This window comes from Somniosus microcephalus, unplaced genomic scaffold, assembly GCF_052327205.1.
Source record: "Somniosus microcephalus isolate GS21.2 unplaced genomic scaffold, FLI_Smic_1.0 unresolved_chr6, whole genome shotgun sequence".
NCBI classification, from domain to species: domain Eukaryota; kingdom Metazoa; phylum Chordata; class Chondrichthyes; order Squaliformes; family Somniosidae; genus Somniosus; species Somniosus microcephalus.
The window spans coordinates 23,710,113-23,724,311 of NW_028225184.1; positions in this window are offsets into that span (position 1 = coordinate 23,710,113).

Sequence of the window (14,199 nt, forward strand, 5' to 3'; positions counted from 1 at the left end):
AACTAAAATGTGGATTTAAATACAGATAAAATAGATTATGAAAAAAATTCATGCTGATGTTAACAGTGACAGAAAATGCAGACAACAGAAAGCTGTGATTACAGCTCAGAAGCGCGTCACCTCGGACAAGGAGGAACTTAACACTGACAGTAAGGGCAGGGCATCAGACCCAAGACTGAGGCTAAAGATATTGAATGAAAATCCACTGTGGCAATCTCTCTGATATGGTTTAACCGTATAATTAGTTAATTCTTTGTTTACCACCACAGATAGTATCAGAAAATCACAGATGCTGACAGCAGAGCAGGAGGCCAGTATGCCCATCGTGCCTGTGCGGCTCTTTGACAGACGAATCACATTAGTCCCACTCATATGTTATGTCATCATAGCCTGCAAGTTTTTCCCTTTGACACATTTACCCCATTCCATTTTGACAGTTACAATTGAAGGTGCCGTAACAGACTGATTCTCAGACATTCATTTATTAATAACATTGAATTCAAGTCTCTTAACGCAATTATATAGGGTGTTACTAAGACCAAACCTGTAGTATTGTGTAGAGTTTTGCTCTCCTTACCTATGGAGGATATACTTGCCATAGAGGGAGTGCAACGATGGATCAACCGACTGATTCCTTGGGTGAGGGGATTGTCCTATGAGGAGAGATTCAGTAGACTAGGACTATATTCTCTAAAGTTTAGAAGAATGAGAGGTGATCTCATTGAAACATACAAAATTCATACAGGGCTTGACAGGATAGCTGCAGGAAGGATGTTTCCCCTGGCTGGGGCATCTAGAACCAGGGGTCACAGTCTCAGAATAAGGGGTTGGTCATTTCTGACTGATAGGAAGAGAAATTTCTTCACTCAGATGGTGGTGAACCTTTGGAATTCTCTACCCAAGAGGGCAGTGGAGGCTCATTCCTTAATTATATTCAAGACAAAGATCGATAATGTTTTGGATATTAGGCGAATCAAGGGGTGTGGGGATAATGCATGATGGTGGAGTTGAGCTCGAAGATCAGCCATGACCTTGTTAAATGGCACATCAGGTTGGAAGGGCAGGATGGCCTACAACTGCTCCTATTTCGTATGTTCTTATGTTCTTATATTACATGGAGAGATAATATTCCACCTTACATCTCGTAATCTACAAATTTAGGAGAATTATATACAAACTCAGTGGAAGAAATCGAAGGATACAAACCCGCCTCCTAACTCTGTACTGTGCTGCAAATGTAACTGCGGATTGAAATCAATGTAGTTTGTTTCTGAGTCCAAATAATTTAAAGTGATTAAACGACATTGAAACAACAAAAAGTTAATTCCATTTGGATGTGAATGAAACCGAGGTGTTTTACATTCACCATTGCTTTCATCTGAAAAGCAAGTCAGCTTGGAGCTTGGTTGGAAATGTAGGAAAATTGAGATATGTAGTAAGCAATGAGCTGTAAAGTAGCAGACTTCCGGAGCACAGGAACAGACTGGTGAAATGGGCAGGTACATTGCAGCTGACATTTAAAGCAGAGAAATATAAAGTGATGGAATTTGGTCAGACGAATGAGGAGAGACAGTGTATAGGAAATGATAAAATGTTACAAGGCGTTCAGAAACAGGGTGCACATGCAAAGGTCTTTAAAGGTGGCAGGACAAGTTCATCAATGTGTTAAAAAAATCCTTTAGGGTCATTTGCTTTAATAGGAGAGACATAAATATAAAAGGAAGGATGTATGCTAAACATTTGCAATACGCAGGTTAGGCCCCAGCTGGTGTATTGTGTCCAATGCTGGCCACCACACATTAGGAAGGACCTCATGACATGATAAACGGTGCAGAGGATATTTACCAGAATTGCAGGAGCATTGACAGAATTCAGTTATGTGGAGAAACTAGTGAAGCTGGGGTTGCTCACATTATGGCAGAGAAGGTAAAGGGACAATTTAGCAGAATGGTACCAGGGATGATGGACTTCAGTTATGTGGAGAGTCTGGAGAAGCTGGGATAGTTCAAATTATGGTAAAGAAGATTAACAGAAGATTTACCAGGATGGTACCAGGGATGGTGGACTTCAGTTATGTGGAGGGGCTGGATAAACTGGGATAGTTCACCCCATGGCAGAGAAGGTTATGGGAAGATTTACTAGAATGGTAGCAGGGATGATGGACTTCAGTTATGTGGAGAGTCTGGAGAATCTGCGGTTGTTCCCCTTGGTACAAACCAAGCATGTGCCCATAAGGAGGAAAGTTGGGGCTTCCAAAGCTAGAGCGCCTGGATGAGAAACAGAATAGAGTGTAATGATCAATAACATGTCATTCTATAGTGGACACTAGGTGGAGCCGTAGAGCCGTGTAGAGCTGTATATAGCTGTATGTATAAGACTACACTACCCAGCTGTATGTACATTAAGACTACATTACCCATGAGGCACTAGGCTACCCACAAGGCAGCAGTCAAGGTGGAAGCCACTACAGATAATGTACCTAGTCCACATGTGCTCAATAAAAGTAGCTAGCAAAAGCTAGCTGTGTTCATAATAAGAATGTCTATTTATTAATGAACATAAGATGGTACCAGGATGGTGAAGATCTGCTGAAAATTGTGAAAAGCGACATGGAGAAATTGAAGCCACCAGAGCGTTTGAAACTCACAGGAAACATCGACTACAATTGGCAGACTCTTAAAAAACAATTCAAACTCTACATTGCAGCCATTGGATTCGGCGCGAAGCCAGACACAAGGAAGATAGCATTGCTGCTTACGGTTGCAGGCCCACAGGTGATAGAGGTATTTAATACATTTGTATTTAATCCAGAGGAGAACAGAGAAAAATTAGAAGATGTGCTAAAAAAAATTTGATGCACATTGCTCTCCCAAAAAGAATGAGACCTATGAAAGATACATCTTCTGTTCTTGGATGCAGCAGCAAAATGAGACTTTTGATAGCTTTATAACTGATCTGAAACTGAAAGCACAGACATGTAATTTCTCTGAGCTCAAAGCATCCATGATTCGTGACCAGATTGTGTTTGGTATTCATGATAAAAAAGTCAGGGAACATCTGTTGAGAGAAACCGAACTAAATTTGGAAAATGCGGTGAAAATATGCCAAGCCAGCGAGCTAGCTCGAAAGCACGCGAAGACTTTCAGTGAAATCAATAATGATGCGATTGTAATGAGTGATAATGCTGCTGTCGGTGCTGTGTCCTACAAGGGGAAGGAACGTGGGCAGAACTGAAATGAAAAGCAATCGGAGGATCAAATTTTTAATTCTAAACGCTGTGGTTACAAACACCAGTTAAAACAATGCCCAGCGTTTGGAAAAATGTGCACAAAGTGTAATGGAAAGAATCACTTTGCCAAACAATGCTTTTCAAAAGTAAAAACAACGAAAGGGCAACAAGTTAATGTGATTGAGGACACTGATTTAAGTGAGACATTCTTTGTAGGAATGGTGTCATGTGACGATATCAAAAAAGATACAGAAAATGTGCAGCCCTCAGAAATGGACAATGCTGAACATAAAGTCATTGCAGTAAAAGTGGACAAATGGATGATCCCAGTGCAGATAAATGGAGCATTAGTTACATTGAAACTGGACACTGGGGCAAAAGCAAACTTAATCAGTATGAGTGACATAAAAAATATGAAAGAAAAGCCCAAAATACAGAAAAAGTCAGTACCACTGAAGAGCTATAAGGAACAGAAAATAGATAGCTTAGGTGTATGCAGACTTAAAGTGACAGTCAAAGACAAAGTGCATCATCTCATGTTTTCTGTTGTGGCTGAAAGACTTGATTCAGTACTAGGTGACAGAGCTTGTGAAGACTTCGAACTGGTCAAGAGAGTCTACCATATAAACTGTGCCATAAGCAGACCAGATGACTCAGGTGATGAAGCAGAGAGGCCATCAAGGATGAAAAGGCCAAAGGGTATCCATGTCTTCAAAAAGCCTAGTTTCTCCAAGAAGAAAGAAAAAGACTTTAAGGTCAAAGAGAAGCCAAAGGAAGAAAAGCACAAAGAGGAAAAACACAAGGAGAAAACGTCCAAATATATAACCGCAGCAGATGTTGTTAAGCAGTGGAAAGAGAAAAAGAAAAAGAAGAAGCCTACACCAGAGCAGGAAGCAGTTCCGGTGGATACTCCTTCTTCCCTCAGGCCAATCTTTGGTGTTCCATTAGCCGAGGCTGCTGAGAGGACTATGCTGTATGATGGGATCCAGCTACCAGCAGTTTTTTGGGAGTGCATTCACTACATTGAGAGTTATGGCATGAAGAGTGAAGGAAACACTGAAACCCTCGCCAAGCAAAGATCGTAAGGAGACCTCGATCTATACAAGAGCAGATTGATGACAATGCCGCAACTGCATCTTGTCATTCACCGCCAGAACAATCTCATGAAGACACATCAGACTTACACGTGTTGAGAAGATCCACACGTGAAGTAAAAGAGCCTGATAGACTTAATCTTTGAGTACAATGTAAAGCTTTGAAAATGTGTTGACTGTTTTGAAAATGTTTATGTTTATAGAGCACTAACAAAGTGTTACTGATATTATCATTATTGTTTTCTTGAAAGTTGATTGATATTGATTTTGTTAAACCTCAAAGAAAGGGGGATGTAATGATCAATAACATGTCATTCTATAGTGGACACTAGGTGGAGCCGTAGAGCTGTGTAGAGCTGTATATAGCTGTATGTATAAGACTACATTACCCATGAGGCACTAGGCAACCCACAAGGCAGCAGTCAAGATGGAAGCCTCTACAGATACTGTACCTAATCCACATGTGCTCAATAAAAGTAGCTAGCAAAAGCTAGCTGTGTTCATAATAAGAATGTCTATTTATTAATGAACATAAGATAGTGGTTAAAATAAAAAGTGAAAAGGAGCCTTATGACAAATGTCAATTGCAGAATCAAGCAGAAAAACAGGTAGAATAGGGAGATTGCAGGCAGAAATTGAAAAACCATCTAATAACGGCAAAGGGAGCGTGTGAAAAGAGATCAGCGGGTAAAATATATCTTTTATAAACATTAAATGAATGGGGGGGCCAATTAATGTCAAAAGAGGAAATATTCTTCTGGAGGCAGAGAGCATGAATAACGTACTGGATGATTAGTTTGCATCTGTCTTCACATAGGAAGTGGGTGATGCTAATGTTGCAGTAGATCTACTGGATAGGATAAAATAGTTAACAAGGATGTGAAAAATAATTTGGCGTTAATAACATTAACAAGTCACCTGATCCAGATGGGCTGTATCCTACTTTGCTGAGGTTAGTGGTGGAGGAGATAGCAGAAGTTCCCACCAGAATCTTACAAACCTCCTTGGGAAATGGGAGTATTGCCAGAGGACTGAAAGATTGCAAAAGTCACATGACTGTTCAAAAAAGGGGAGAGCGATATAACTGGTTAACGGCAGGCTCCACCTAGTGGTGGAAAAACTACTGGAGATTATTGACAAGGACAATATTAATTCTCACTTACAGAAGCATGTGTTAATAAGCGACAGTCAGATTAGAATCGTTCAAGTACAATCATGTTTGACTAACCTGATTGAGATTTTTAATGAAATAACAACTAGGTCGTGCTGTCGATTTTGTATATCTGAAATTTCAATTAATAACACATAACAGACTCACTCGAAAAGTAGATGCACATGATACTATAGGCATGATGGTAAATTGAGTACTTAATTGGCTGAGGAATAAGAGGCAGAAAGTAGTGCTGACTGTGTGGAAATACTCATTGGTATCTTTCAGGTGTCGGCATTAAGACCATTGATTGGCCCAGAAATTCGGGTCAGGGGCTTCCTGCGGGTGTAAGCCCCCGACCTGCACTTACCTTGCGCGCTGGCCGTTGGGCCCCTGTGGAATTCTGATCCTGGGCCTGCTCCAACTGCCGGCGTGCAGTGCTTGCATATCCCAGGGGTGCAGTTAGTTCGATGCATCCCCTGGGATCACGTGGGTCATGGGGAGCCAATCGGAGCAGGGAATGCTCCATTCATAAGTTTGACAGGAACAGCTGTCAAAACTTATAAATACTACGGGACACTAAACATCACTAAATCTACAAATACACTTTTTTTAAATCGCATTTTTAAATAAACTATAAATTACATAAAATAACCATTTTAAACAATAATTTAAATTTTTGAAAAACATAATTTTATTTTGTAACGGGTCTAAAAATAAACTTACCTTTCTTTAAAGTATTTAAAAATAATATACCTGTGGAAAAAATGTTTGAATTTTAATGAATTCACCACTTACATTGTAAAAAGCAGGCCTTACGCCTGCTTTTTAAATGTGTAACGTCTGTAGACTTACCCTCCCGGGAAAACCTGCAAAAGAAGCTGAAGTTCGATGCGCACACGCTGCCTCTCCTGTGCACGCGTTCGACCTCTGACCCCCTGCTTTCAGCGGAATGGATGTACCAGTTTCCCATGCATGCGCAGTGCATGCAGGAAACTGGCACTTGCAGTGGGCTTATGGGTGAGTACCCCGTTTGTACTCACCCATGGAGACCTGAAGTTCTGGGTCTCTGAGCTGGAACCACAGGCTTCTGTTTACAGCATTTGCTGTCAATGTTAACTTCAGCCTGAAATTAAGTAGAATTACATGGAAATAACAGCACAGAGACAAGGCCATTCGGCCCCAAAAGGTCTATGCCGTTGATTGTACTCCACACCATCCACCTCCCAATATAATTCGGATGACACCATCAGCATATCCTCCTATTCCTTCTCATCATTTTACCAACCATTTGCACATTAAATGCCTCTATGCTATTCACCGCAACTACACCATGTGGTACCATTTTCCGCATTGTGCCCACTCGCTGGGTGAAGAAGTGTCTCCTCAACTTCTCATGGATAAGTTGAAATCAATGATCATCTCTCGGGTTGAAAAGGCACTGTTGAATTTGTTACTGGACTGGATTTGTAGAATAATGTACTTTATTTAGGAGAGTAGTAGAGCATGTTTGTCTCCTGATAGCTCAGTTAGTGCCTGCAGTGCAGAATAAGAAAGACATCAAAGTAAGACCCAATGATCAACATCCACTCCTTGCTGAGTTCCCTGATTAACATCACAGGGAGGTACTGGCGCTACCGTTCAGCTCAGTGCTCCGAGGCCACTGATGGAGCCTCGGCTAAAATTCATCATGTAGCCCTTTGATATCTGCTGCCCACTGGACAGCGAGCATGTGCAGTGGAAAGGTGAAGTTCTGCGGGGCTCACCACTGCTGAACTCAGGTCAAGGAACCTACTCAGTGCCTGCACTCAAACATGAAAAGATAATGTGAGGGTCGGGTATTGGCGATTTCGAGAGAAAAACTGGATGAAAATGTTTTTTATACAGACTCAGCATATTTTAGTAAATATATTGTAGTTGTTTTGTTGGTTCTATTACACTACTTTCTCTGAACAGTTATGTTCTTGTTTCTTTTAACTATAAAGCTTTTCGAGTTGTAATCGCTGCCTTCAGTTTTCACGCCAAACTGGTGCTATGTTCTCTTCAGTACTGATCATTTTCCCTTTGTTTGATTCTTTTTAATTCTCTGTTCCATCTTGCATCTCACTTTAAGATTCTTTTTAATGTCATTGAGCGTGTGTGTGCTGTTTGGACAACTAAACCTTTCTGGTTAATAATTCAGCAGCTTTCAGATCTAGGAATTTATTGAATTCCACTTCCTGATTCAGTCTGCTGGAGCTGAGCATATCACTGAGATATATATATATATCTGCACAGTGGGCGGAGACGAATGTCCTTCAAGCAACACAGTGCTGCAGCTGCCTTTGGTGCTCAGAAGATATCTCTTAAAATCCATGTTTAAAATCTGAATTCCGACCGTTACTGCTTCCCTCCATTCCATAATGGAGTTTCCACGACAGCCTTGCTATTGTGTTCCGTGGTATGGTCGCATGTGGAGTTCTGTACACATGCTCAATATTTGCACACAGACTCCACCCAGGTGCTTACCTTTGTCTTTCAATGATGGTTTCACTCAGTCACAAAATGGACCATTTGTGTATCTGTGCATCCTTTAATGGTGTTTTGTTTCTTTAAGGCAAAGACACAGCTTGATCCTAGCCATGGATTATTGGAATTGTTTACACATGATCATCTTGATAGAACTTATTTAGTTAGAGTCATTTAATCTTACAATGCAGAAAATGGAGATTTAGTCACATCCTCGAGCTTTTAACCCATAACCATGCAAATTATTGCACTTCAAGTACCTGTCCAATGTTCTTGTGAAAGTTCTTATGGAATCTGATTCCACCATTCTTTCAGATCTTAACAAACTCTGCGACAAATCTTTTCTTCTCATGTCCCTTCTGTGTCCTTCGCCAATTATCTGAAATATTTGAACTTTGCTTGTCAACAGTTCATCTCTCCACGCTCTATGAAAGCCCCATATTATTGCCAAAACCTCTATTGGTCTCCCGTTAACATGTTCTGTTGTAAGGAGAGCAAATCCAGCTTCTCCAATGGACGGCCCTCGTGCATAACTTTATCCTGGAAATCTTCTCAGTACCCTGCCGAAGCTCCTGACATCATTCCTAAAGTGCAGTGCTTAGACTTGTTCACAATACTCCCGTTGAGGCCTGTTTGTAAATCTTTAGCATGACTTTTTGTTCTTCTATTCAGTGCCTCTTTTTATCAAAGCTAAGTATCCCATACACGGAGCTACCTGCCTGATCTACTTGTCCAGCCACATTCCATGATTTCTGAGTAGGTTCCCGTAATCGCCTTTTCACTTTTAACCCTTGAAGATATTGTCATTTACACTATACTGCCTTGCCATTTTGTTTCTCCCAAAGTGCTTCACTGCACAGCTGGCCGCAGTAAATTGCATCTGGCAAATGTCTGCCCATTTCACCACTCTGTCTATATCCTCCTGAAGTCTGCTGCTATCCTGCTCACTACTTACAACGTTGCAAATTTTGCATCAAACGCAATATTCGAAATGTTACCCCTTACAAACAAGTCCAGATAATTTATATACAAGGTAATATAGAAGCGCTTCACCTCAGACAGAGAGTGATTTAACCCCTGACAGTAAGAACAATACATCAGGACCAACAATGTGTATAAACACATTGAAAGAAATACCTTGTGGCAATCTTTCTTATACACTGTCAACCGTATAATTAATTAATTCTTGGATAATCCAACGCCATGTGTGGTGCAGTAGCAGACTGAAACTCCATACTGTCAGTTATTAATACAAATCCATTCAGGTCAAGTAATTAAAATGAAAATAAGTTATTTCATGTTTCACTCGCATCTTCTAAACTATATAAAAGCGGATGCGTTTGGGGGCTTCACACAAACAGAAAGCGATAAATCAGAGAACGATATCAGGCACGATGCAGTTTTGCAAGGGGTTGACAGTAAATGAAGAGAATGACAGTTCAAAATTTCAGCTGCTTTAAGGTCTGAAAGGAAGTTTGATGGTCAGCTTTTCAATCAGATTATGGCCACGGCCAAGGTTGTGGGATTCACAGGCAATCTGAACAGGAGAAGAGCATGTGTGGTGATAGGAGAAAGATTGAGGAAAGACTCAGAGTCAGATATCGGAGAGGCTGGAGCCTCAGAGGTGTTTGAAAGTTGTGACATGGCTAATTGTGGGATATAGCAAAGGCATCTGAACTGATGTTCCTAATGTTAGAGACTTCGGTTATGTGGAGAGACTGGGGAATCTGGGATTATTCTCCCTAGAGCACAGAGGATTACGCGGAGATTCACCAGAATGGCATCGCGGCTGAGTAACTTCACTTATGTGGGCAGATTAGAGGAACTGGGATTTGTCTCCGTGGAACAGAGAATGTTAAGGGGAGATTTACCATAAATATACCGGGAATTAAGGACTTCAGTTATGAGGAGAGACGAGAGAAGCTAAAACTGTTCCCCTTAGAGAAGAGAATGTTAGGTGGAGATTTACCAGTATGGTATCTGGGGAAAGGGACTTAATTTATGAGGAGAGATGGGAGAAGCTGGGGTTGTTCAGGTGCAATCTGCGTGGAACAAAAAAGTGTTCTTGAATACCGATAAAAATACATTATGAAAATATTTCAGGCTGAAGTTAACAGTGACATAAAGTGCTTACAACAGAAACATGTGCTTTCAGCTCAGAAGCGATTCACTTCGGTAAGTTAACGTCAGCAACACAACTTTAATTCAGGCCAACATCTTAAAATAAACAGTAACACTTGAAAAAGAGGAAGGACTCACGACCACTGTAAAATTCGTGCTTGCTTTTTAAATAGACAATAACATTCACACTGAAATGAAAATACTTCTGTAGAACAGTAGAAGGGAGACTTGATCTTCCTCTTTCGCCTTTATTCCATCATAAACTATTTTTCCATTTTCACTTCTACCAATTTTACATTTCTGATGTTTTCTATTGCATGCTGTACTGATTCAAAATCGTAAACTCACAGTCTGTGTCCTCAAACATGTCTGTTACCTCCTGCACAATTCTTAACACTCTTCTCTTGTGCACAGGAGGATGTAATGACCGAGTAAAGCTTGAAGTGATCGCTGAAGATTCATTCGAGAGTCCCACTCCTATTCTCAGCTCACACTTCAGAACTTCTATAACTGCCCCTCTCTACATTTTCAACAATCCAAGTCCCATTCCACATCCCCTTATACCAGCCTTACAACTCCCACACTTCCCGCTGGCCTTCCACATGTGCCAGCCACCCGTATTGTGAAGTAAGGGTCATAAGAAAGCGTTGGCCTCCCTGTTGCGAAACCTTCAACTTTTATATTAACTTTTCTGACGTTTTGCCAATCTGTCCCTGTCCTCTATCCACTAATGGTTGGACACCCTGGTCCTGCACCCTGCATGCAACCACTCCCAGAATGTATCCACTCCGGCCCTTCTGCCTTCCATCTGTGTAACCCCGGTCTCACTTGCATGACGGAGATACCTGCAGCCCTCTGATACAGGCTTTACACCCTCGCCAGCCATTAAACAAAACGCTCGTGCCCGCCCCAGGCATCTAGTTGCAGCACTACTGAGGGTGTAGAAGAGTAAAAATAATCTCTCTATGGGCATCATTCCAAAAATAACTGATGTCAATCCAATAAGTTCCCAAGTTTTTACACAGCTGGAATATACATTCCCCTGAATCCCTGGGTCGTTCTCCTGGTAATAATGCAAGACTAATATCAACTGAGGCCATGCGTGAGCACAGAAGATTGCAACTGTTATTCAACCGAGCAGGGACCTTGGTTTTGCGTCAAAACCTAGCACCTTACCCCGGTGAATCTCGTACGACCCCTATTTTTCTACGATATGTCCCCCGCCTGCCACCATCCCGGAATATCACAACACAATATGGAAGCAGTGCAGCTTCCACTTCACCTAAATAGCTCTCATGTCCTATAGCTTTACCCCTCCTTGCTCATACCGGGAATCCTCAAAACCACTAAAGGTAGTGTTCGCTTCCCCACCTCCATAGGGAGGGGAAGATTGATGATCGTGCTCTGGCCTCATCCACTCGAATGTGCTCCTCCCCCATGCTCCGCATTACCAGAATGTCAGGTGAAATGTTGCGGGGTGACATATGTCTGCGGAGCCGGAGATGCATCTAACTGCTCTTCCTCCTTATGTAACATCGTCACTCGAGCCAGGCGGGGTCGTGGCTCCGAAGTTGCAGGGATAAAGGGGGTGCAAAAGGGAATGGTGGCCATGCTCCCAGTCCATTAATCACCTTTTCAACTATTGGACCTGGGGAGTTCTTTAAACACCACCAGGCTTCATCAAATTGTGTCTCCGCTGGACAAGCTATTACTGCCACCTGCTGCCCTCTCTTCCCCTTCACAGAATGCGGGGTGGAAGGAGCCACTCTAACTACTATGCCAGCCCGGCTCTCAGACTATTTTGCAGGCAACAGCTTTGAGTGTCCTTTCTCTAACTCTTTCTTCCTGTTCCGTTGGCCCAAAAGGTGCTGATCCAGCGTCGGATCAGTTCTGGCTGCTCCGAGCGCCAGCAATCAGCAACTTTCTACCTCTTTCCTGGCTGCTGCTAGCTGCACTGTTATTTCAGTTCACTGCTCTATAAGTTCTGAGACTTCTCTATCTCTGTCAACAGCCTCTTCTCCTACCTTCTGAATCCCCAGCATTAGATACAGTAACACTAATGCCTTCCACTTTTCTTATCACTTTTACTGACTGCACTTTAAACTTCTTTAACTGAAGATTCTACAGTAAAGACTGCCGTGTCTCCCTCCATCCTCCACTCACTGTTGCCTGTCCTATCTCGTAGTGGCCCCTTTAGAATCAATCCATTTCTTTATAAATGGCCGAAACACATCCGGAATATTCTCTGATTCTCACTTTGCTAACCGGCGATCACTTTATGCCAACTCAACTAAGAGAAGACTCACCGCTCGAACTGATGTGTGGGAAACACTTGTTCGAAGCAACGCCGACTTCAATGAAATTGGAAAAAAATGACATCGGACAAGCTCAGGTGTAACGAACTTTGAAAATATCATGTCGGGTCACTGAGATATTGGACTGCTTTCGTGTTCCTTTTTGCATCGTTACTTATACAGCTATATTACACACACATTCATTTGCAGCAAAGCAGGATCAGGACTTTATTGGGACATCATCATTCACAAATCCAGTATGAGATGCTGAGACATCACTGTCTCCAAAAAACATTACGGTTGTTGACATTATCCAAACACCAATGCGAGCTGTTATACAGCGGTTACCTCACATCTTGTATACCAATATTACCTTTCATCATTACAGGCCATGCAAACGACCAGTACATTAAAGATACATACAAGTGACAACAGAATCATAACATGAATTGAACAAACATGCCCTTAACTCTTCTAATAATTGTCTAATTACTTTACTGTCATGGTTATATTACCATACCATCAACTATTCCAATCAGTTTATTACCAAAATCAGACGTGACCTGCTTGCCCTCATAACATCTTCCCATTCCCTAAACACAACTGACCAGGATGAATATTTCAGAGTATCACAGACATGGCTCAGCAACTTTCGCACATTACAACCTTCTCCTTTTCTTTGGAGATACCCTTGCTTTAGGCATCTTTACACAATTCATTCAATGCTCAGCAGGGAGCTATTTTATTGCATCAAGTGCTGGTCCCACAGACAGCCCAGAAAGGACCCAGCTAGTGCTAACGTTCGCTCCCACTAAAGATATTAAATGTCCTGTCTACTCTCAGAAAAATGACTAATAAGTCATGGAGATTGATCCTTGGGGTAAGTAGAATCCTTCTTGGTTTGAATAGGCCTGTGAGACTGACTGAAACCTTCATTGATCATTTACTTTATGCACTCAGCACTGGGCTTGAAATCAGGTACATTCTGCACACTCACAGAGATCAGAACAAGAGCCAGAAGCATCCCAATCATAGGAACTGATTCTGGGATCCTGTAACACTATTTCTGTGGGTCCATTAGCAACCTCTAGAGATCAGCCCCCGTTTGCTACCACCGTCCATTATGAATTTCTTATTGTTGCTTCGGGAATATGGCCAGTGTGTGACATCAAACTTAAGCAATGTTCCACCTTTGTCCTCGTCATTTACTTTGTTTCAGCTCAGCTTTGATGAATCAGTCGCCATGACTGCAGATGTCATGCATTTTGTTACAGCAATTTGCAGGTCTGTACAGGAGACAAGAGAGTGATGCCAAAGAGGTAGGATATGTTAATCACAATCGTCAACGTCACTCTTGCTCATCTATCTAAAGACAGCAACACTGCCCTGTACACCCAACTCCAAGTTATTAACATATATCAAGAAAAGCAGTGATCCTAGTACCGACCCCGGGGGCCACCAATGTGCACCTTCCAACAGTCCAAAAAGCAACAGTTTACCCATACTCTCTGTTAGCCTATTTCGTATCCGTGCTGCCAATTTTATTCAATGGACTTCAACTTTGCTGCCAAGCATATTTTGTGATACTTTATCAAAAGCCTTTTGGAAATCAATGTGCACCACATCAACTGTGCTGCCCTCATCAATCCTTTCAGTTACCTCAGTAAAAAAAACTCAATCAATTTAGTTAAACTCGATTTGCCTTTGACAAATCCGTACTGACTTTCCTTAATTAATCCATACTTGTCCAAGTGACTATTAATTTTCCCCCGGATTCTCATTACTAAATTATTCCCCACTACC